We start from the raw sequence: 24,222 nt of genomic DNA on the forward strand, positions 1-24,222 counted from the left end.
TCCCGCCGTGTGCTGTGTTGATGCCTCTCGCTTCGTCGGGTGCTGTGTTGATGCCTCTCGCCTCGTCGGGTGCTGTGTTGATGCCTCTCGCCTCACCGGGTGCTGTGTTGACGCCTCTCGCCTCGCCGGGTGCTGTGTTGACGCCTCTCGTCGCGCCGGGTGCTGTGTTGTTGCCTCTCGCCTCGCCGGGTGCTGTGTTGATGCCTCTCGCCTCGCCGGGTGCTGTGTTGACGCCTCTCGCCTCGCCGGGTGCTGTGTTGACGCCTCTCGCCTCGCCGGGTGCTGTGTTGACGCCTCTCGCCGCGCCGGGTGCTGTGTTGACGCCTCTCGCCTCGCCGGGTGCTGTGTTGACGCCTCTCGCCTCGCCGGGTGCTGTGTTGACGCCTCTCGCTGCGCCGGGTGCTGTGTTGACGCCTCTCGCCGCGCCGGGTGCTGTGTTGATGCCTCCCGCCGAGTGCACTGTGCAGATTTGTGTTGAGTATCATCATTACTCAAACATGTATATTCATCTGTTCTATTTCTGGATTTACTTTGAAGACTTTGATAGTGTTGAAGGAAAATTAACCATATCCATAAATTAACCATTTAATATCATATCGTACTGTAATATTCAAAATATTTAGGTCATTTATTCCTTGAGGCTAGGGCTAATGTTTTTTTGTTGATTTTAAAAAAGGTTAAAGGTTAGGGTTAAGGCAATGTTGACTATGGTGTTAGTTGGTACTTAGTAGACATTTGCTGAGATGGAATGCCCTGCTATATTCAACAGACCACTTCTCCACAGTAATGTTTCCTGTTATAATTAAGATATGTTCTGTTATGCCAGTTTATTTTAGTTAGTCATGTTGCATTGGCCTCTGAACTAGTTGTTAACACTCCAAAATAGAATCACTGTCTTCTCCAATAGACTGCTGATTCAACCAGTAGTGTCACGTAATCTCTGTGTAAAACCTGCCAGTTCTGTTTCTTTGTAGTCTCAGGGTAACATGTTTGGAATTTGAACCCAGTATGTGAGGGTTGGCTTGGTTTAGTTCTTCTATGTTCTTCACTGCATTTACATCGCCTTTCGCTCCAATAGAGTCAGTGTAGAAAGTGCCGGGATGTCTTACAATGGGAGGAAATGACCTCATAGTTAATCAAGGTTCTGTGACCATCCGCACAAATGGCAACTTATTCCCATATGGCACTACTTTTGACACGGTAGGGAATAGGGTGCCATTTAGGATTCAGCCTATGACTGGACTGTGGTTTGAGCCGGGCCAGCAGAGAGCCCCCTCAGGCTGCTAGAGGGGTGACCTAGCCCCCCTACCACCGTCCGCCCACACACACACACACACCGCCGCCCCCTGCTGATGCGTAGACTCTACCCTCACAAGGTCAGGGCCTGGGTGTTGGCCGGCTAGAGCCTTCTACAATGATGTATTGTAAGTGTTGGATAGGGGGAGGTTGGGGGATTCCCTGCGGAATCTATTGTCACTTCAGCAGCCCTGGATGATGAATGAGATGTTTATGCAGGGGCGTTAGAGGGGTATTTATGAAAACTGGACTAGGTTAAAGCTGGAATCCTTCATAGTGAAACAGCCACGTCCGTTTGGGATATTACAAAAACAAAGAAGTTACTGCAAACAACCAAGACCCCCCCCCCCCCCCCCCCCGGACATCATTGCACAACCGATAGAAGTGAATAATGTGTGCTGTGCGACGCTCGTCAGCAACAAAAGCAAGAAAGGTGGTGGAGCAGCCGGTGGCGCTGTTTCCTCCTACTGCAGATCTTTATAGTGGGGTTCTAAATAGACCTGGCAAGATATAATCACAGTAGGCTGAAGTTGCTCCTAGACACTGATCTAGGGTCAGTTTAGCATTTTCCCAACTTATGTTTAAGGTTAGTAGAGATGATTTTATTAGTCACATGCACAGGATTTTGGGAAGGGAATCTGATCCTAGATCTGTACCTAGGGGATCTGTACCTGAGCTATAAACAAGACGGAGTAGTAACCTACAAGCCAGTGTTAGTGGGTGTGTTGTGGCTCTCTAACCAACCACAGCAGAATGGCCCCTTTAGAATCTTGACCAACACTTGTGCCTTCTGGCCTCCTATTCTCCTTGGGGTCCAGGAGTCGATGGCCGGGCAGGAAGGCAGGCTGTATGTCTAGCCTTATTACATCCATCCTTACATGCTGACCAGACCGCTCGCGCCATCGTGTGTATGGTGATTTTGTCCACCCGCACCAGACACAATCAGGACACACAGGTTGAAATATGAAAATTAACTGAAAAAAAACTATATTAATTTGGGGACAGGTCGAAATGCTTTAAACATTTATGGCAATTTAGCTAGCTAGCTTGCTGTTGCTAGGTAATTTGTCCTGGGATATAAACAGTGGGTTGTTATTTTACCTGAAATGCACAAGGTCCTCTAATCGACAATTAATCCATAGATAAATGGTAAACCAAGTTAGTTTCTAGTAATCGCTCCTCCTTCAGGCTTCTTCTGCTTCTTTGGACTGTATGTGGCGGTTGGCAGCCAACTTTAAGGTGCATTACCACTACGAACTGGACTGGAGTGTGGACCTCAGTTCATCTTTCAATCACCCACGTGGGTATATGCTCCTAAAAACCAATGAGGAGATGGGAGAGGCGGGACTTGCAGCACGTCAAGCATTACAAATAGAAACAAGTTCTGTTTTGGCGCCTGGCTACGCAGACGCTCGTTGACCCGCGTGAGCAGTGTGGGTGCAATGATTGAATGACATGTAAACTCAGCAAAAAAAGAAACAGCCCCTTTTCAGGACCCTGTTCTTCAAAGATAATTCGTAAAAATCCAAATAGATCTTCATTGTAAAGGGTTTAAACACTGTTTCCCATGCTTGTTCAATGAACCATGAACAATTAATGAACATGCACCTGTGGAACGGTTGTTAAAACACTAACAGCTTACAGACGGTAGGCAATTAATGTCACAGTTATGAAAACTTAGGACACTAAAGAGGCGTTTCTACTGACTCTGAAAAACACCAAAAGAAAGATGCCCAGGGTCCCTGCTCATCTGCGTGAACGTGCCTTAGGCGTGCTGCAAGGAGGCATGAGGACTGCAGATGTGGCCAGGGCAATACATTGCAATGTCCGTACTGTGAGACGCCTAAGACAGCACTACAGGGAGACAGGATGGACAGCTGATCGTCCTCGCAGTGGCAGACCACGTGTAACAACACCTGCACAGGATCGGTAGATCTAAACATCACACCTGCGGGACAGGTACAGGATGGCAACAACAACTGCCCAAGTTACACCAGGAACGCACAATCCCTCCATCAGTGCTCAGACTCCACAATAGGCTGAGAGGCTGGACTGAGGGCTTGTAGGCCTGTTGTAAGGCAGGTCCTCACCAAACATCACCGGCAACAACGCCGCCTATGGGCACAAACCCACCGTCGCTGGACCAGACAAGACTGGCAAAAAGTGCTCTTCACTGACGAGTCGCGGTTTTGTCTCACCGGGGGTGATGGTCGGATTCGCGTTTATCGTCGAAGGAATGAGCGTTACACCAAGGCCTGTACTCTGAAGTGGGATCGATTTGGAGGTGGAGGGTCCATCATGGTCATGGGTGGTGTGTCAAAGCGTCATCGGACTGAGCTTGTTGTCATTGCAGGCAATCTCAATGTCTTCCCTGCGTTACAGGGAAGACATCCTCCTCCCTCATGTGGTACCCTTCCTGCAGGCTCATCCTGACATGACCCTCCAGCATGACAATGCCACCATGCACAGAACGAGCAGTATGGATGATTTCCTGCAAGTCAGGAATGTCAGTGTTCTGCCATGGCCAGCGAAGAGCCCGGATCTCAATCCCATTGAGCACGTCTGGGACCTGTTGGATCGGAGGGTGAGGGCTAGAGCCATTTCCCCCCAGAAATGTCTGGGAACTTGCAGGTGCCTTGGTGGAAGAGTGTGGTAACATCCCACAGCAAGAACTGGCAAGTCTGGTGCAGTCCATGAGGAGGAGATGCAGTGCTTAATGCAGCTGGTGGCCACACCAGATACTGACTGTTACTTTTGATTTTCACCCCCCCCCCCTTTGTTCAGGGACACATTATTCCATTTATGTTAGTCACATGTCTGTGGAACTTGTTCAGTTTATGTCTCAGTTGTTGAATCTTATGTTTATACAAATATTTACACATGTTAAGTTTTCTGAAAGTAAACTTAGTTGACAGTGAGAGAACGTTTCATTTTTTGCTGAGTTTGTGTACATTTATTTTGAAACGGGAGCGGTGTGGTCAGCATGTTAGAGTTCATTGTTATCATGACGGGCATCGCCTGCTCACCAGAGCTTCATGGCTATGTTTACTGTCCACTGTTACCCATATTTCCCGTGGACTGGCCTTATTACTGACTCCTCCTTAGACTATAAACGTGTGTGTATGTCAGGATTTACGTTGGCTGGTAATAGCTGATAAATACAATTGGCATCGCGCCAATTGTCCAGGAGAAGAAGAAACAATCCCATTGCTTTTTATTATATCCATTGTTGGAAATACCAGTCGATGAAAATACATTTGACTGGTCATGTTTATCGGTCTATAGGTTAATTTGCATAATTTAATGGAATTAAATTGGCGGGTGTGTATAGTATATTTGTTACGTATGTTATCATTTGTACAGCATACAGATACAGAGAATTTGAGTGGAAAATCTGTCAGACAGTGGAGATCTGCTGCTGCAGCATCTTGTGGTGCTTTCAAGACAGCTGGGAACTCTGAAAATACGAGGTTAAATCATGACGTCAGTGATCTTCAGGTCGGAAAGTCGGAGCTCTAGAAAGACGCCCGAGTTGGATGACGGTTCAAAACTATTTTTCCCAGTCGGGGCTGTTTTTTTCCCCACAGGTTCCAGTTATCTTGAATGGACTGAAGTCGGAAGTCCAGTTGTTTTGAACGCAGCATCAAATTGCAACAGCTCGTCACACACCACTTTGCAACGAGCTGGAGGCAGTATGCATTTTGAAAACATATACTTAATTGTTTGAAACCTGAATGTTTTAATTCATATGATGAGGTATGTCTTACCTTGCTTCAAAGTAGCCTATTAGATCTCCCCTCTTTCTAAATTTCTAACGGATATTTTCATCTCTGTCACGTGAAACCGCTCCCACGTGCAGTACCCTTTTGCCAACATTGCTTTCCCGCTAATTTCGTAATGAACATTCACGCGTAGCTTTCCGCCTTGTGTACGTTGCTGTGCTTATAATATGAAGAAATAATAGTTTATCAACATTATAAGCCAAACGTTCTGATCTGTTACATCAGACTAATTACTTTTTTTTTTTGCTTAAACTTTTTACTATAGTTGACATAGTCTAGTGATTTTTTGCTGTTTGTTACTCGTCTTGTGGGCTGAGGAAAAGTAAATGTAGACAATTATTCTAAGTTCAAAGTGCACATCAGAATTTGGTAGGAAGGACTGCACATCGTTGCATCCTCGACTTTCATGTTCTGTTCATATGAGTTACCATATTCTAAATGTGATTTCTGTCATTCTGAGCACGGTGGGTGGACGCCCTAATCAGGTTACGCACCGACTGCATATACAGTACCAGTCCAAAGTTTGGAGATACCTACTTAAGGCTTTTTCTTTATTTTTACTATGTTCTACATTGTAGAATAATAGTGACGACATCAAAACTATATGAAATAACACATATGGAATCATGTAGTAACCAAAAAGTATTAAACAAATCAAAATATATGTCATATTTTTGATTCATCAAAGTAGCCAGTCTTTGCCTTGATGACAGTTTTGCACACAATTGTCATTCTCTCAACCAGCTTCACCTGGAATGCTTTTCCAACAGTCATATGCTGAGCACTTGTTGGCTGCATTTCCTTCACTCTGCGGTCCAACTCATCCCAAACCATCTCAATTGGGTTGAGGTCGGGTGATTGTGGAGGCCAGGTCATCTGATGCAGAAATCCATCACTCTCCTTTTTGGTCAAATAGCCCTTACACAGTCTGGAGGTGTGTTGGGTCATTGTTAGGGATGTGTACCGCAACCCGGTATTAAACGGGCCCCAGGGCAAAATTTCAGAGATTCAATCACCCATTTGTAGCTCTAACGGTAGTAATACCGTTAAAATCTTAACGATACCCATCCCTAGTCATTGTCCGGTTGGAAAACAAATGATAGTCCCACTAAAGGCAAACCAGATGGGATGGTGTATCGCTGCAGAATGCTGTGGTAGACATGCTGGTTAAGTCTGCCTTGAATTTTAAATAAATCACAGACAGTGTCACCAGCAAAGCACCCCCACAACATCCATGTTATTCAATTATTGCACCCACACTGTTCGCGCGCGCCAACGAGCGTCTGCGTTACCAAGGGCTAAAATAGAAGTCATTCCTATTTCTGACGCAGATCGCGCTGCAAGTCCTGCCTCTCCCATCTCCTCATTGGTTTATAGAAGCAGGTACCCACGTGCCATCTCCTCATTGGTTATACCCACGTGGGTGATTGAAAGACGAACTTTGTTGCCGGTTGTCGTGGTAATACAATGAAAGTTTAGATGCGATCACCATATAAGTTCAAAGATGAAAAAGCCTGGAAGGAGGAGAGATGACTAGAAACGATTCGGTTGGTCGTTTTATGTGTGGATTAATTGTCGGAGTAGAGGTCCTTGTGCATTTCAGGTAAAATAACAACTCAATGTTTATATCCCAGGACAAATTAGCTAGCAACAGCAAGCTAGCTAAATAGGACAAATTAACGTTAGCTAGCAAGTGCAAGCTAACTAGCTAAATTGCCATACATGTTTAATGCTTTTCTACCTGTCCCCAAATTAATGTCATTGGTTCAGAGTTTGTTTTGATATTTTAACCTGCGTGTCGTGATCGCGTTTGGTGTGGGGGGGCAAAATACATTTATGCACGATAGCGCACGATGGCGCACACGCGCAGCCGGTTTGGGTTCCGTGTAATGAACTTATCCTTTGCAACAGTGGTAACTCTGGGTCTTCCATTTCTGTGGCTGTCCTCATGAGCCAGTTTCATCATAGCGCTTGATGGTTTTTGCGACTGCACTTGAAGAAACTTTCAAAGTTCTTGAAATTTTCCAGATTGACTGACCTTCATGTCTTAAGGTAATGATGGACTGTTGTTTCTCTTTGCTTATTTGGGCTGTTCTTGCCGTAATATGAACTTGGTCTTTTACCAAATAGGGATATTTTCTGTATACCACCCCTACCTTGTCACAACACAACTGATAGGCTCAAATGCATTAAGGAAAGAAATTCCACAAATTTAACTTTTAACAAGGCACACCTGTTCATTGAAATGCATTGCAGGTGACTACCTCATGAAGCTGGTTGAGAGAATGCCAAGAGTGTGCAAAGCTGTCATCAAGGCAAATGGTGGCTACTTTGAATCTCGAATATATATACACTTTTTTTTGTTTACTACATGATTCCATATGTGTTAGTTCATAGCTTTGATTTCTTCACTATTATTATACAATGTAGAAAATAGTAAAAATAAAGAAAAACCCTGGAATGAGTAGGTGTGTCCAAACTTTTGACTGGTACTGTAGGTCTGGTAAATAGCGTCAGCCACTGATTATGCTGCACTGAATCCATGCCAGGGCACAGTGTCAGCCACTGGTTAGGCTGCACTGAATCCATGCCAGGGCACCGTGTCAGCCACTGGTTAGGCTGCACTGAATCCATGCCAGGGCACCGTGTCAGCCACTGGTTAGGCTGCACTGAATCCATGCCAGGGCACAGTGTCAGCCACTGGTTAGGCTGCACTGAATCCATGCCAGGGCACCGTGTCAGCCACTGGTTAGGCTGCACTGAATCCATGCCAGGGCACAGTGTCAGCCACTGGTTAGGCTGCACTGAATCCATGCCAGGGCACCGTGTCAGCCACTGGTTAGGCTGCACTGAATCCATGCCAGGGCACCGTGTCAGCCACTGGTTAGGCTGCACTGAATCCATGCCAGGGCACAGTGTCAGCCACTGGTTAGGCTGCACTGAATCCATGCCAGGGCACCGTGTCAGCCACTGGTTAGGCTGCACTGAATCCATGCCAGGGCACAGTGTCAGCCACTGGTTAGGCTGCACTGAATCCATGCCAGGGCACAGTGTCAGCCACTGGTTAGGCTGCACTGAATCCATGCCAGGGCACCGTGTCAGCCACTGGTTAGGCTGCACTGAATCCATGCCAGGGCACAGTGTCAGCCACTGGTTAGGCTGCACTGAATCCATGCCAGGGCACAGCGTCAGCCACTGGTTAGGCTGCACTGAATCCATGCCAGGGCACAGCGTCAGCCACTGATTACGCTGCGCTGAATCCATGCCAGGGCACAGCGTCTGGTTAAGCTGGTTAAGCTGCACTGAGTCACAGAAATGAGCAGAACAGAAACAATAGCCTAGCTCACATTCTGTGACCCCCATGTCTGTGCTTCCTGAGTCACTGTGGACTGAATGTGTCTGTCTACTGAAAAACACACCTGGGTTTTTTGCTCCATTTTCCATTACAATTCTGGAATGACCTAAAATGACCTCCATTTGATAGATGTTAAAAACATTTAAAATCTCAGTTAAGCTGAGTTAAATGCTCAGCAGTTATAAATGAATGGAAAAGTGGGGCCCTAGTCTCAATCCATTCAAGAGTTACAACACAGGTACTGTACAGTATTCTTGCCCACAACCTTACGAACAACACCCACTTTTCAGTTAGAAAAATATTATGGCAGTGGAGAGTGAGACTGACTCCACCATTGCCACAAACAGGGCTCTGTTCATTTACCAGGGAATAACTGCAAATTCCATCCTGGTCAAGCAAGGATGGGTTTATTTAATGCCTTCCTCTCTCTGCCAATTCCTAAAACAAAGGCGCGCATTGGAGTCTGCTAGGCTAATCAGATGATGTAAACTCTCTCGCTCTCTCAGATCTGGATATCAGCTAATGTTTTTCAGGAAAGGACTACCGAGTTCTCAGAAGGAGAAGAAAGGAGGGAGGAGGAGAAGGGAGGAGATGATTTTAAAAGAAAACATTTGGAAAATCAGCCATTGCCATGATGTCACAACTACAACAGACTCAGGGTAAAATGTTCCTTGGTACAGATCTAGGATCAGCTTCCCCTCTCACAATCCTAACCTTAACCGTTAATGGGGGAAATGTATTAAAACTGACCCAAGATCAGCATCAAGATCCGCATCTGTACACACAACGGGAGCAGTGATGGAGGCGGTCAATGCTGCTTCTACCCCAGACAGACAAGTCATTTAGTCGCCTATTAGATCCTGGGATAGATTTGTGCTGCAGAACTGCTTGCTAGGTCGTTGTGGTTGCATGCAAGTTGTGTTAGTCATAGAACACAGCAACAGCCCCTTTAATACTATGACAGGCTCATCTGACGCATGGCATAGCCAGCGTGTCCCAGTGTTGACCCGCAGCAGTAGTAGTAGCAGGGGCATTCCTTTGGGTTCAGGGTTGCTCTCTGTCTGGACAGCCTCCCAACTGTCTGCCACAGTGTTTAGTCACATTCACTGGGGCTCTGGCTCTGTCTCCTGGTTGTGTGTGTTGTGTTCCTCTCCCTGTCTGCCGTCTCCTGCAGAAGATTAAAAGATACCCTCTACCTTGGCCACTAGTGGGCGCCATGAACACACACACACACACACACACACACACTGATCAATCGTGTCAGACTGAGCTTTAATAGGAGATGAGCCATTGGCAGAGAGGCAGATTAGGGATCACTCCAATCAGAGAAGCAGATCAGGGATCACTCCAATCAGACAGGCAGATCAGGGATCAATCCAATCAGAGAGGGGTCTGTCTCCTTCAGTCCTTCAGGCTGACAAGACGTTAGTCTGTCTGTCTGTCTCTCCTTCAGGCTGACAAGACGTTAGGCTGTCTGTCTGTCTCTCCTTCAGGCTGACAAGACGTTAGGCTGTCTGTCTGTCTCTCCTTCAGGCTGACAAGACGTTAGGCTGTCTGTCTGTCTCTCCTTCAGGCTGACAAGACGTTAGGCTGTCTGTCTGTCTCTCCTTCAGGCTGACAAGACGTTAGGCTGTCTGTCTGTCTCTCCTTCAGGCTGACAAGACGTTAGGCTGTCTGTCTGTCTCTCCTTCAGGCTGACAAGACGTTAGGCTGGCTTACCTCCACGGATAAGCCTTAGTCTATCCTCCTGTCTCTAACGCTTTCTCCTAGCTAAGAAGGGACAGGCAAGTAGGCAGAAACCAGTAACCCTTTCACTATGCTATGCTGTCTAACTTTTTTTTGCTCTGTTTGATGTGCAATGTATTGTGTGCATGTGTGTAACTGAGTTAGCAGAACAGATGCTCATTGGGCTAGCAGAACAGAGGCTCATTGGGCTAGCAAAACAGAGGCTCAGTGGGCTAGCAAAACAGAGGCTCAGTGGGCTAGCAGAACAGAGGCTCATTGGGCTAGCAGAACAGAGGCTCATTGGGCTAGCAGAACAGAGGCTCAGTGGGCTAGCAGAACAGAGGCTCAGTGGGCTAGCAGAACAGAGGCTCAGTGGGCTAGCAGAACAGAGGCTCAGTGGGCTAGCAGAACAGAGGCTCATTGGGCTAGCAGAACAGAGGCTCATTGGGATAGCTCTTACTGTAATCTCCAGAGTTCCATTAAGCTGCTTTGCTCCTCAATACTGCTCCAGTCACAACATTTCAGCTTCTTATTAATCAATGGGATTGTGTTGAAGCAGTTTTTATGGTTATATAAAGTTTGTGTGTGGCTGTATGCAAATGTCCATTTCTCTCTCTATTGGGGAACCAAGGCCAGGCCTAGTAGCAGAGAAACCTTGAGAAGACAGTGACTGGTGCGCAGACTAACTTTAGCCTGCAGATCCCTTCCTCACTGACTAAGATGGTAGCTTAAAGAGACGGTGGGTCACATTAAACAGCCTGACTTAATCAAGAGGGAAATGTTCTGTAGAAACACAAAAGAAGGCGCACTGCAGTAGTGTAGTGTACCCCAATGGAAACAGATTAGGTCTTCGTCCCAATTGGCATCCTATTCCTTATATATTGCACTATATAGGGAATAGAGTGCCAAATGCGGAGGAAGCATAAGGATAAACTTTTTGGGGAAAAGTAGTGTGCTAGATAGGGAATAGGGTGCCATTTTGGAGGGAGATTGATGTACAGTATATGATGTTCAGACTGGTACTGTAGGAAGTATATGATCAGACTGGTACTGTATATAGGAAGTATATGATGATCAGACTGGTACTGTATATAGGAAGTATATGATGATCAGTCTGGTACTGTATATAGGAAGTATATGATGATCAGACTGGTACTGTATATAGGAAGTATATGATGATCAGACTGGTACTGTAAATAGGAAGTATATGATGTTCAGACTGGTACTGTAGGAAGTATATGATCAGACTGGTACTGTATATAGGAAGTATATGATGATCAGACTGGTACTGTATATAGGAAGTATATGATGATCAGACTGGTACTGTAGGAAGTATATGATGATCAGACTGGTACTGTATATAGGAAGTATATGATGATCAGACTGGTACTGTAAATAGGAAGTATATGATGATCAGACTGGTACTGTATATAGGAAGTATATGATGATCAGACTGGTACTGTAAATAGGAAGTATATGATGATCAGACTTGTACTGTATATATGAAGTATATAATGATCAGACTGGTACTGTATATAGGAAGTATATGATGATAAGACTGGTACTGTATATATAGGAAGTATATGATCAGATTGGTACTATATATAGGAAGTAAACTCAGCAAAAAAAGAAACGTCCTCACTGTCAACTGCAATTATTTTCAGCAAACTTAACATGTGTAAATATTTGTATGAACATAAGATTCAACAACTGAGACATAAACTGAACAACTTCCAGACATGTGACAAACATAAATGCAATAATGTGTCCCTGAACAAAGTAACAGTCAGTATCTGGTGTGGCCACCAGCTGCATTAAGTACTGCAGTGCATCTCCTCCTCATAGACTGCACCAGATTTGCCAGTTCTTGCTGTGAGATGTTACCCCACTCTTCCACCAAGGCACCTGCAAGTTCCCGGACATTTCTGGGGGGAATGGCCCTAGCCCTCACCCTCCTATCCAACCGGTCCCAGACGTGCTCAATGGGATTGAGATCCGGGCTCTTCGCTGGCCATGGCAGAACACTGACATTCCTGTCTTGCAGGAAATCACGCACAGAACGAGCAGTATGGCTGGTGGCATTGTCATGTTGGAGGGTCATGTCAGGATGAGCCTGCAGGAAGGGTACCACGTGGGAGGAGGATGTCTTCCCTGTAACGCACAACGTTGATTGCCTGCAATGACAACAAGCTCAGTCCGATGATGCTGTGACACACCGCCCCAGACCATGACGGACCCTCCACCTCCAAATCGATCCCGAAGGAATGAGCGTTACACCGAGTACAGGCCGACCATGAGCGTTAAACGAGAATCCGACCATCACCCCTGGTGAGACAAAACCACGACTCGTCAGTGAAGAGCACTTTTTGCCAGTCCTGTCTGGTCCAGCGACGGTGGGTTTGTGCACATAGGCGATGTTGTTTCCGGTGATGTTTGGTGAGGACCTGCCTTACAACAGGCCTACAAGAACTCAGTCCAGCCTCTCTCAGCCTATTGCGGACAGTCTGAGCACTGATGGGGGAATTGTTCGTTCCTGGTGTAACTCAGGCATTTGTTGTTGCCATCCTGTACCTGTCCCACAGGTGTGATGTTCGTGTGTATCAACACGTGCACGATCCTGTGCACGTGTTGATACACACAGTCTGCCACTGCGAGGATGATCAGCTTTCCGTCCTGTCTTCCTGTAGCACTGTCTTAGGCGTCTCACAGTACGGACATTGCAATTTATTTCTGCAGTCCTCATGTCTCCTTGCAGTATGCCTAAGGCACGTTCACACAGATGACCAAGGAGTCTGGGCATCTTTCTTTTGATGTTTTTCAGAGTCTGTAGAAAGGCCTCTTTAGTGTCCTAAGTTTTCATAACTGTGACCTTAAGCTGTTAGTGTCATAATGACCATTCCACAGGTGCATGTTCATTAATTGTTCATTGAACAAGCATGGGACACAGTGTTTAAACCCTTTACAATGAAGATCTGTGAAGTTATTAAGATTTTTACGAATTATCTTTGAAAGACAGGGTCCTGAAAAGAGACATTTATTTTTTTTGCTGAGTTTATATGATGTTCAGACGGGTACTGTATATAGGAAGTATATGATGTTCAGTTTGGTACTGTGTATAGGAAAGCAGTTTCCCATTCATTCCTCAGAGAGCTTCCCCACGTTTGATCACACATCTTTGAATGCAGACTGCGTGTCTCCCTTTATGATACGATTTGAAGCTTATGCTGCCAGTGGAGGGAGAAAAGTGGCATTCTGAGACTTGCAGCAAGCCATCATGATGCTTCTTTCTCCCTCCCTGTTTGACTTCCAAGGTAGCACCATTCACACACACACACACACACACACACACACACACACACACAGCTGAGCAGCCAACGCTCGCTCTGTGCTCGTGGACTCTTTGCGTTTGAAGTGGGTGCATTGGGAGGTTTAGTCCCTGTCAGAAAGCTAGAGCCGCTTTCTCTGCTTAACACCAAACCCCTCTGCTGGCAGTGTGATAGTGGAGGGAGAGAGGGAGAGAGAGAGAGAGAGAGGGAGGGAGTTAGGGAGGGAGGGACAGAATATGCTCCCTGGGATATCTGGATTCTCACAGGGACATACTGAGGAGAACTAACAATGTTTTATGTATGGTGTTTTTAGGTAACGTCGTTCCAATCATCACTTGTTTGTTCCCTAGAAAAAAAGGCTCTGCATTGCTTTTTATTATGAGCTGCAATTCTTAGCCATTTTTTCCCCCAACCTTTATTTAACTAGGCAAGTCAGTTTAAGAACAAATTCTTATTTACAATGACGGTCTACCCCGGCAAAACCCTCCCCTAACCCGGACGACGCTGGGGCAATTGTGCGCCGCCCTATGGTACTCCCGATCACGGCCGGTTGTCGAACCAGGGTCTGTAGTGATGCCTCTATAGCACTGAGATGCAGTGCCTTAGACCGCAGCGCCACTCTGGAGCCTTGGAGGAGTTTATGCTGGTGTACATTTTGTTTCTTTTTTTTAGTATGAAATACTAGGAAAGCAGATGCAGGCGAGGGTATATTCGTTTTACGACGGGGTGAATGATGTCAGATGTGCCGTATGGAGGTGTAATTTTCCCCCCTCTGCTTACTTTAGAAACATTTCAACCACAGCATGGAAGGTTTGGGGGGGGGGGGGAATAGATATTTCATGTCAAGTTTAATTTTGAGAGAGAACACAAGGTTGTCATGCATTGTGACACGTCTCGTGGTTAATGGAGTAATGGTTCCATTATGAGTTCTGTCATATTATCTCTTGGGCTGTTGGTTCATTGGACACATCTTGGCTGTATCCCAAACGGCAGCCTATTCCCTACATAGGGCACTACTTCTGACTGTAGACCTACGGGATATGCTCCTCTAAGTAACCATATTAAAATCAATAACCTTGACAGATAATGAAACCATTGGCTTTCATGGACTTAATTTAGGTTTTTCACGAAAATCTAAGCAGAGGAATTTTGTAGAAATTGCTTTAATTCTTTTACAGTAATGTTTGTAATTTATTCTGAATGTTAAACCACATTACTACTTGTTTGCCAGTGGAGTACAGTGGGTAATCCGTCTTCGGCCATTTTGGAAGGGTGGGGCAGCTTCCCCACGGTTTCCATTGATGCGCGTACAGAGTTTGCTCGAAGGCCAGGAATTAGGGATGTTAACGGTTAACCGTTAATGGATTAGCAGCCGAAAATCCATTTGACCGGTCATGCTTATTGGTCTATAGGTTAATAAGCATACTTTTGTGGAATTAAGTTGGTGCGCGTGTATTTCTGTTAGTCGTCATTATGATTGTACATTTTGGGGAATATTCAGAGGTGGAAACTTTCTGTAGGAATTCATGGGAATATGGGAATTAACAGGCATATATGCAAATTGGTATTCATACCATTTAGATGTTTTTTGCATTGGATATATTTACCATATCATATGGAGACAGAAACATAAACCTTTTACCTTATCATGAGTATACATAATTGCAAATGATTAAATCCTTCCAATAGAAATACAAATAATAAATGTAGTTACGAATTGAACTTTAATTAAATTAGTTGACTCTTCACATGGGATGATTTCACTGAACATCAAAAGAAAGGGAATATTGAATGATCCCCAATGATCCATCGCATCTCCCAAAAATGTTTTCAACATAAAATGAAACTAGAAACTAAAGCTTTGGTTGTCTTCCTCTCAGGCTTCCATGTCTTCTCCCTGGACCTCCTTAATGTCCACCTCTTGAACATCAGACGGAGGCCTCATCTTCACTGTCACTTTCCAACCTTGTTTAGGATGGCTCGTTGTCAGGCTCAAAAAGCCTCAAATTTGCCTGGATGGCCGCCAATTTTTCAACCCTTGTATTGGTCAGCCTATTGTGTGCTTTGGTGTGTGTGTTCCCAAACAAGGACCAGTTGCGCTCTGAGGCGGCTGATGTTGGTGAGATTTGGAGGATGATGGAGGCAACAGGGGAAAGAGCCTCAGATCCACAAAGCCTCTTCCACCAGGTGGCTGATGAGATATGTTGGCACTACTGCAATATTGTCTCTCCATCCCAAAGCCCTTGCTTTGAAGTGTACTACGCCAGACTGCCAAGAACCTTGCCCTCATCCAGGCCAAGGTGGCGAGACAAGGTAGTGATGACAAAATAGGACTTGTTGACCTCTGCACCAGACAGGATGCTTTTGCCAGCATACTTGGGGTCCAACATGTTCGCTGCACTGTCTATGGGCTTCAGGCAGAAGTCTTCAGGCTTTTTGATACATTTCAGAACTGCAGTTTCCTCTGCATGGAGCAACAGTGAATTGGGCAGGGCAGTACAGATTTCTTCTCTTACATTTGCAAGCAGAGTCTGAACTTCAGACAGGATGGCATTGTCTCCCTCAATCCGTGCAATGGCTACTGCTATAGGTTTCAGGAGTTTCAAGCTGCTTACCACTCTCTCCCAAAATACATCATCCAGGAGGATCCTCTTGATGGGGTTGTCCATATCGGCAGACTGTGATATGGCCGTTTCTTGGAGAGACTCCTTCCCCTCCAGGAGACTGTCAAACATCATGACAACACCACCCCAAAGGGTGTTTCTGGGCAGCTTCAATGTGGTGCTCTTATTCTTCTCACTTTGCTTGGCGAGGTAAATTGCTGCTATAACTTGATGACCCTTCACATACCTAACCATTTCCTTGGCTCTCTTGTAGAGTGTATTGATTGTTTTCAGTGCAATGATGTCCTTGAGGAGCAGATTCAATGCATGAGCAGCACAGCCAATGGGTGTGATGTGAGGGTAGGACTCCTCCACTTTAGACCAAGCAGCCTTCATGTTCACAGCATTGTCTGTCACCAGTGCAAATACTTTCTGTGGTCCAAGGTCAGTGATGTTTGCCTTCAGCTCATCTGCAATGTAGAGACTGGTGTGTCTGTTGCCCCTTGTGTCTGTGCTCTTGTAGAATACTAGTTGAGGGGTGGAGATGATGTAGTTAATTATTCCTTGCCCACGAACATTTGACCACTCATCAGAGATGATTGCAATACAGTCTGCTTTCTCTATGATTTGCTTGACCTTCACTTGAACTCATCCAGCAAATGAGTAGATAAAGCATGTCTGGTTGGAGGGGTGTATGCTGGGCGAAGAACATTCAGAAATCTCTTCCAATACACATTGCCTGTGAGCACCAGAGGTGAACCAGTTGCTCGAGCAATACATTCATCAGCATTTCTCTGACTTCGTTCCTTCATTGAGTCCAAAAAACTTCTGATTCCAGGAGGACCATGAGCTGTTGCTATCAATAAGGTGTCTGATTCATAATTTTCACCTCGAATAGAAGTAGAGGGACTTTTGTCAGAGGTTGCTTGTTGTGAGCACTGAGGGAACTTTATGCACTTGGCCAGATGATTCTGCATCTATTTTGCATTCTTCACATATGATTTGGCACAGTATTTGCAAATGTACACAGCTTTTCCTTCTACATTAGCTGCAGTGAAATGTCTCCACACATCAGATAGTGCCCGTGGCATTTTCCTGTAAAGATTAGAAAAAAACGAGTAAAAAACCCCAAATACAATTCCATGTACAGATAAATAGTTAAGCAGTTAGATTAAACAACTCCTTTGTAAGATAAATGTTTTAAAATGAAACACGTATGGAAACAGGTGAATTAACACTCCTCAGTTAGCAGGCTCAAGCAAGCTAAAACCCACATGGTAGCAAAAACTAACTAGCAGAAATTGTTAACAAGTTAGAAATGATTTAAACACACTTTGCCGTAGGCTACTATTTAATAGTTAAACAAAAAATAATGTATGTCATAAAATATATTCACCCCACCCAGTATTGTAATCAAAACTTACCAGAAAGTATGTAGTCCTTGGCTCAGACAGTGTAGTAGTGTGGGCTCAATAGCGTCTCATTAGTGTGCAAGATCTTGAATCAGCTGTGCATGTGATGGAAGAGTGCACTGCACATGTGATCGAAAAATATTCCCATGGAAAATTTCCCTGAAAAATTCTGAACATTTACGGGAAAGTTTCTGACCCTTTGCAACCCTAGTCATCATGCATTTTTATGCATCACGTGCACAGCATACAGAGCCTAGTTTGAGGAGTGGAATAGCCTACCACATGTCAGGCTACTGGAGTGAAGACTGCTGTTGGAAGCCCTGTCATTGCGGAACAAATAGCAATTCTAAATGCGATCGCGTGTTAAAAACGTCGGTGGCCACCATAAAGAAATAAAGAGCTTTTTTTATATATCTTAATCTCAGCTCGTAAAGCTCGCCTCCCATTTGCCATTCGGATGCATAGGCTACAGCCTGCCTACCATTGACTATCAACGCATCACCCACCACTGAGCTTGGGCAGTATAATTGTTTGAAACCTGAACATTTTACTCTACTTCAAATAAGGAGGCATGTCCTACCTCGATTCAAAGTAGCCTTGCGAAAATCCATCCATAGAAACATAGAGGCAATTATTGTATAAAGACTTAAATCCATTCCTCATGCCATTAATCTGCATTTCTCTCCTGTTCTATTGGTTTTTATATCATCTTTTTTTCGTTGTCCAGAAGCCAAAGGCACCATCCTAGTCATATTAGCAACCCATCATGGTAGTTGCTATTAGATTAGAATTTTCATCTCTGTCCTATGAAACCGCTCCATTAGGTCTGCTATTTAGAACTGTGCTTTCCGCTTATTGCATTTTGGGTAAATGTTTGAAAATTACGTTTTATTTTCTGCGTCATTACAGGAGTTTCATGTTCAATAATAGGTTAGAGCCTTTTGACTGTAAGACTGTAGGCTTGCTATTGTTGCATGTCTCGATTTAAGCTCTTAAAGCAACATTTCCGGTCCTTGTATGCATGCATAGTATCAGAGAGAAAGAGGCGAAGCAAGAGGTATCATTCGCGCCAAAATAAGTCCAATGTGTTTATATGGGTTTATTTTGGGCCTAAGCTTGTCGCCTGCCTTTCCGCCTTTGGACGACTCCCATTGTTAGGGCGGAAACATAAGCATCTCGTCACTATGTCTCTGATAGTATTTTCTGTTGGTTATGTCATTTTACTGTTTGGGAAAAATTTAACAGTTTCTTGTCCAGTTAATTAGTCAGCAGCAAAATTGACCGAAATTTGCATCCTCACCAGGAAGGCATTTTCCCCCAGCCAGCTCAGAGATAGAAGTCACAATCCAGCATATGTCAGGTCTGCACACATGAACACGTCAGAGAGGCGTTCATTAGGTTAACTGATGATATGACTGGGTATCCAGACTCACTCGCACCCCGTTGCCAAATTCTGTGGATTGATAGGCCTACTGCACTCAATGTCACGTGTGCTCCCTCTCTGGCCTCTAGGTCACCAGGCTGCTCGTTATGGCGCACACCTGTCACCATCGTTATGTGCACATGCGTGTCATCAGACTCACCTGGACTCCATTACCTCCCTGATTACCTGCCCTATATATGTCACTCCCTTTGGTTCCTTCCCCAGGCCTTCTGTTCCAGTGTCATGTCTGTGCGTTGTTTGTGTTTCTTGTTTTGTATTTAGTTGCGTTTGTTTATTAAAACACTCACTCCCTGAACTTGCTCCCCGACTCTCAATGCACTCGTTACACTCATGTAAAATGTCATTATTAATAATCACATTAACACAAGGACCACCATAGGCCAATGGCCACCGATGTTTGATATTGTAAATGTAAAAGATGTATAAAACAAAATCTATGTCCTGCTCATTCCCTGACTTTTACAAAATGTTTTTATTTTACACTTCTCATTTGTCAGATAAAAAAAAATCACAAACAGAAGAGCCTTTTGACCTGTTTATTTCACACCTACTGTATTCCTAACTTAAAAACCTCTTAAGGATCGGACCCTTTTTTTTTTTTTTTTTTTACAATTTTCACCTAAAATGACATACCAAAATCTAACTGCCTGTTGCTCAGGATCTGTGCAAGGTATGCATATACTTGATACCATTTGAAGTTTTTGGAAATGTGAAATTAGGAGAATATAACACATTAGATCTGGTAAAAGATAATACAAAGAAAAACCGTGTTTGAAATGCTTCTTTGAAATGCAAGAGAAAGGCCAACATGTAATATTCCAGGTTAGGCACAATTTTGATGTTTGCCACTAGATGGCAGCAGTGTATGTGCAAAGATTTAGACTGATTCAATGAACCATTGCAGTTCTGTTCAAAATGTTGTATCAAGACTGCCCAAATATTCCTAATTGGTTTATTAATACATTATCAAGTTCATAACTGTGCACTCTCCTCAAACAATTGCATGGTTTTCTTTCACTGTAATAGGAGAAATAATGATGAATGAGCAATAATTGTGCACCTTACTTCACAATTGAATTTAAATTAGGCCTAACTGAATGATGAGGGTGAAGAGGTTGATTTAATTTAGAACAACAATAGTGTAAGGATGAGTTTTTGTTATGCCTATTTATCAGTGTTGGAGCTCATGTTAATAATTTGACTGGTTACGTTGCGGATTGATACCATTCTCTTTGACATTTTACTTTGTAAAAAAACAAAGCTATTACAGGACCTTTATTTAACTAGGCAAGTCAGTTAAGAAGAAAATCTTATTTACAATGACGGCCTACTCCGGCCAAACCCAGACGACGCTGGGCCAATTGTGCGCCGCCCTATGGGACTCACAATCACGGCCGGATGTGATACAGCCTGGATTCGAACCAGGCATCTTGCACTGAGATGCAGTGCCTTAGACCACCACGCCTATTACTAATCACATTTATTGTAAGGGAAATGAAAACATGCTGTGTGTTGCAGTAGGCCTTTAGAATAATGCAAAACATATCCTTGACTCTGTCCAACTTGATGAGCAGGAATTAGACGATGCCAGTCAGCCTGCACAGCCGGCCCATTGAAACTATACCAAAACTAATTTCACACATAAGAGTTAGCCTATAGACAAGATTACATTGACAATAATCTGATGAGTGACAATATTAGGGAAAGGAGCATCACTTTATCAAATCCTCCTTCAGAGTCACATGCAGGTAAAAACGTTTAGATTTCTATATAGTATCAGAAAGATCATATTCTGCTGTTTCTATGACCTTTGTCAGCTCTATTTCCAAATGTAACTTTTTCCAAGAATAACCGTGCTGTCCATGCATTCAGCACATGACCACTCCACTGTCCATGCATTCAGCACATGACCACTCCACTGTCCATGCATTCAGCACATGACCACTCCACTGTCCATGCATTCAGCACATGACCACTCCACTGTCCATGCATTCAGCACATGACCACTCCACTGTCCATGCATTCAGCACATGACCACTCCACTGTCCATGCATTCAGCACATGACCACTCCACTGTCCATGCATTCAGCACATGACCACTCCACTGTCCATGCATTCAGCACATGACCACTCCACTGTCCATGCATTCAGCACATGATCACTCCACTGTCCATGCATTCAGCACATGATCACTCCACTGTCCATGCATTCAGCACATGACCACTCCACTGTCCATGCATTCAGCACATGATCACTCCACTGTCCATGCATTCAGCACATGATCACTCCACTGTCCATGCATTCAGCACATGACCACTCCACTGTCCATGCATTCAGCACATGACCACTCCACTGTCCATGCATTCAGCACATGACCACTCCACTGTCCCTGCATTCAGCACATGACCACTCCACTGTCCCTGCATTCAGCACATGACCACTCCACTGTCCCTGCATTCAGCACATGACCACTCCACTGTCCATGCATTCAGCACATGACCACTCCACTGTCCATGCATTCAGCACATGACCACTCCACTGTCCATGCATTCAGCACATGACCACTCCACTGTCCATGCATTCAGCACATGACCACTCCACTGTCCATGCATTCAGCACATGACCACTCCACTGTCCATGCATTCAGCACATGACCACTCCACTGTCCATGCATTCAGCACATGACCACTCCACTGTCCATGCATTCAGCACATGACCACTCCACTGTCCATGCATTCAGCACATGACCACTCCACTGTCCATGCATTCAGCACATGACCACTCCACTGTCCATGCATTCAGCACATGACCACTCCACTGTCCATGCATTCAGCACATGACCACTCCACTGTCCATGCATTCAGCACATGACCACTCCACTGTCCATGCATTCAGCACATGACCACTCCACTGTCCATGCATTCAGCACATGACCACTCCACTGTCCCTGCATTCAGCACATGACCACTCCACTGTCCCTGCATTCAGCACATGACCACTCCACTGTCCATGCAGTATTCATTCTAACAACAAAGGACAGTTTTTATAACTTGTCATGAATATATTTATTTTATTTTTGATATTCATTCTAACAACAAAGGACTGTTTTTATATCTTGTCATGAATATGTTTATTTTATTTTTGATATTCATTCTAACAACAAAGGACTGTTTTTATATCTTGTCATGAATATGTTTATTTTATTTTTGATATTCATTCTTTACAGTTGTTCTTGCACTGGTGCTTTTGTTTAGGAATCTAGCAAATAGTTTCACCTGTGACCTGGATGGTTATATTATTATTATTATTATTATTATTATTATCTTTTTCGTTTCTACTTTGTTAAAATAGTTTATAACTCTACTAATGGAATCTACAAATAATATAGATCAGATGGATTACACTGTAATGGTTTTATTGGAAGGGAAACGAATATAAGCTATAGGTCTACATTTTTCCTAGGACTTTGTAGAATTATACAAAACATATCTTATATTTCCACAAATATTTCTTCATGCAGTTAATCCTGTATAATAGTTGATGCATTATTTATCAAGCGTTTGGCTGTTTGCTGAACCTTGCGGGTTGATGCATATGCTGAAGGCGACGCCCGGCATAGTTCTCTAGCGGGTACTTCTAGGCATAAAGGCGGTTCTAGTGTTTATCTCCATGGAATATCACTGATTTGTAAGATTTATGGCTTTGGTCTGTCTATCAAGAACTTCCAATTCTACTCCAGAGGTTGTCTAATGTAAGAAATAAATAATAATACATTTAAATCATAACATGCTTTTAATTGAAAGACAATAGCAAAGTGCAAGGTATGTTGGCCAAATTCCATGTCGTTATAGCTGTCTAGTTGCAGTCAGTTTGGTTAGTGCAGGCTCAACCCTGGTCCATTCCCCAGGGGTTAGGGTTAGGGTTTAGGGTGTAGTTGCAGTCAGTATGGTTAGTGCTGGCTCAACCCTGGTCCATTCCCCAGGGGTTAGGGTTAGGGTTTAGGGTGTAGTTGCAGTCAGTATGGTTAGTGCTGGCTCAGCCCTGGTCCATTCCCCAGGGGTTAGGGTTAGGGTTTAGGGTGTAGTTGCAGTCAGTTTGGTTAGTGCAGGCTCAACCCTGGTCCATTCCCCAGGGGTTAGGGTTAGGGTTTAGTGTGTAGTTGCAGTCAGTTTGGTTAGTGCTGGCTCAGCCCTGGTCCATTCCCCAGGGGTTAGGGTTAGGGTTTAGTGTGTAGTTGCAGTCAGTTTGGTTAGTGCTGGCTCAGCCCTGGTCCATTCCCCAGGGGTTAGGGTTAGGGTTTAGTGTGTAGTTGCAGTCAGTTTGGTTAGTGCAGGCTCAGCCCTTGGCCATTCCCCAGCAGTTCGGGTGACCTCTGGCCCTTCAAATGAGCTTCCCATCAGTCACACACACACACCACAGCATAGCCACGGGAAGTAGGGGTGCTGCAGCAACCCCCTGAAAAATCTGAATTACAATAAAAAGTTCATAAGCATATATATTATATACAATTAAATACATATTTTTCAATATTCACTCCCCCCCCCCCCCCCCTCCTCTTCCATCCATCCCTAAAGAGAGAGGAAATGGAAGAAAGCCAACAGAGGAAGCCAACACTAGTGAGATCTGTGTGTGACTGTCTACTGCAGGGGTGTCAAACTGATTTAGCCCCTTGGGCTACATTCGGTCTTCAACAGGGTCCGGAGGGCCACACTGAAAATGTGTTATATTTCATCTGTGTCAAAATGTGCAAGAAATAGTCCTCCGTCGTTTTAGGATTGTCGATGTACCTTGACTGTCTAGATTTAATCTCAGTGATTATTAGCGAGCTGGACACAGTCAAGAAACTGTATTCATGTAAGTCCATTATTTATTTACCCAAACCATCCATGGCCAGATTGGGACCCCCTTGTGGTCCGTATGTTGGACACCCCTATTGTGTGTAGTGACGCCTCGGCAGTGTGATGGTAGATACAGGAAGCTGGTTTTATGTGTGCCCCTGTCTCCTCTCTATTGAGGGCTAACGGTCATGCACTGTGATGGATGGCTATTGTTGGTGACATTTGATTTACTTTTCTGTTCGTCTTTCACCCTCCTCTCTTCCTCCCTTTTCCCACTCTCTCTCTCTCTCAATTCCTTCTATCTCTCTCTCACACTGTTTCTCACCCTGCTTTCTTCCTTTCCTTCTCTTTATTCCCTCCTCCTGCTCTCCCCCTCCCTCCTCCTCCTCCTGCTCTCCCCCCTCCACCCTCCTGCTCTCCCCCCTCCACCTCCTCCCCCTG

General features: G+C 44.6%; 1 protein-coding gene across 2 annotated transcripts in view; it reads left to right on the forward strand.

Moving 5' to 3' along the window:
- LOC139555236 (focal adhesion kinase 1-like) overlaps window positions 1-24,222 on the forward strand; it is a 219,602-nt gene that overhangs the window by 24,247 nt on the left and 171,133 nt on the right. The window lies entirely within an intron of this gene.

This window comes from Salvelinus alpinus, chromosome 26 (assembly GCF_045679555.1).
Source record: "Salvelinus alpinus chromosome 26, SLU_Salpinus.1, whole genome shotgun sequence".
Classification (NCBI taxonomy): Eukaryota; Metazoa; Chordata; class Actinopteri; order Salmoniformes; family Salmonidae; genus Salvelinus; species Salvelinus alpinus.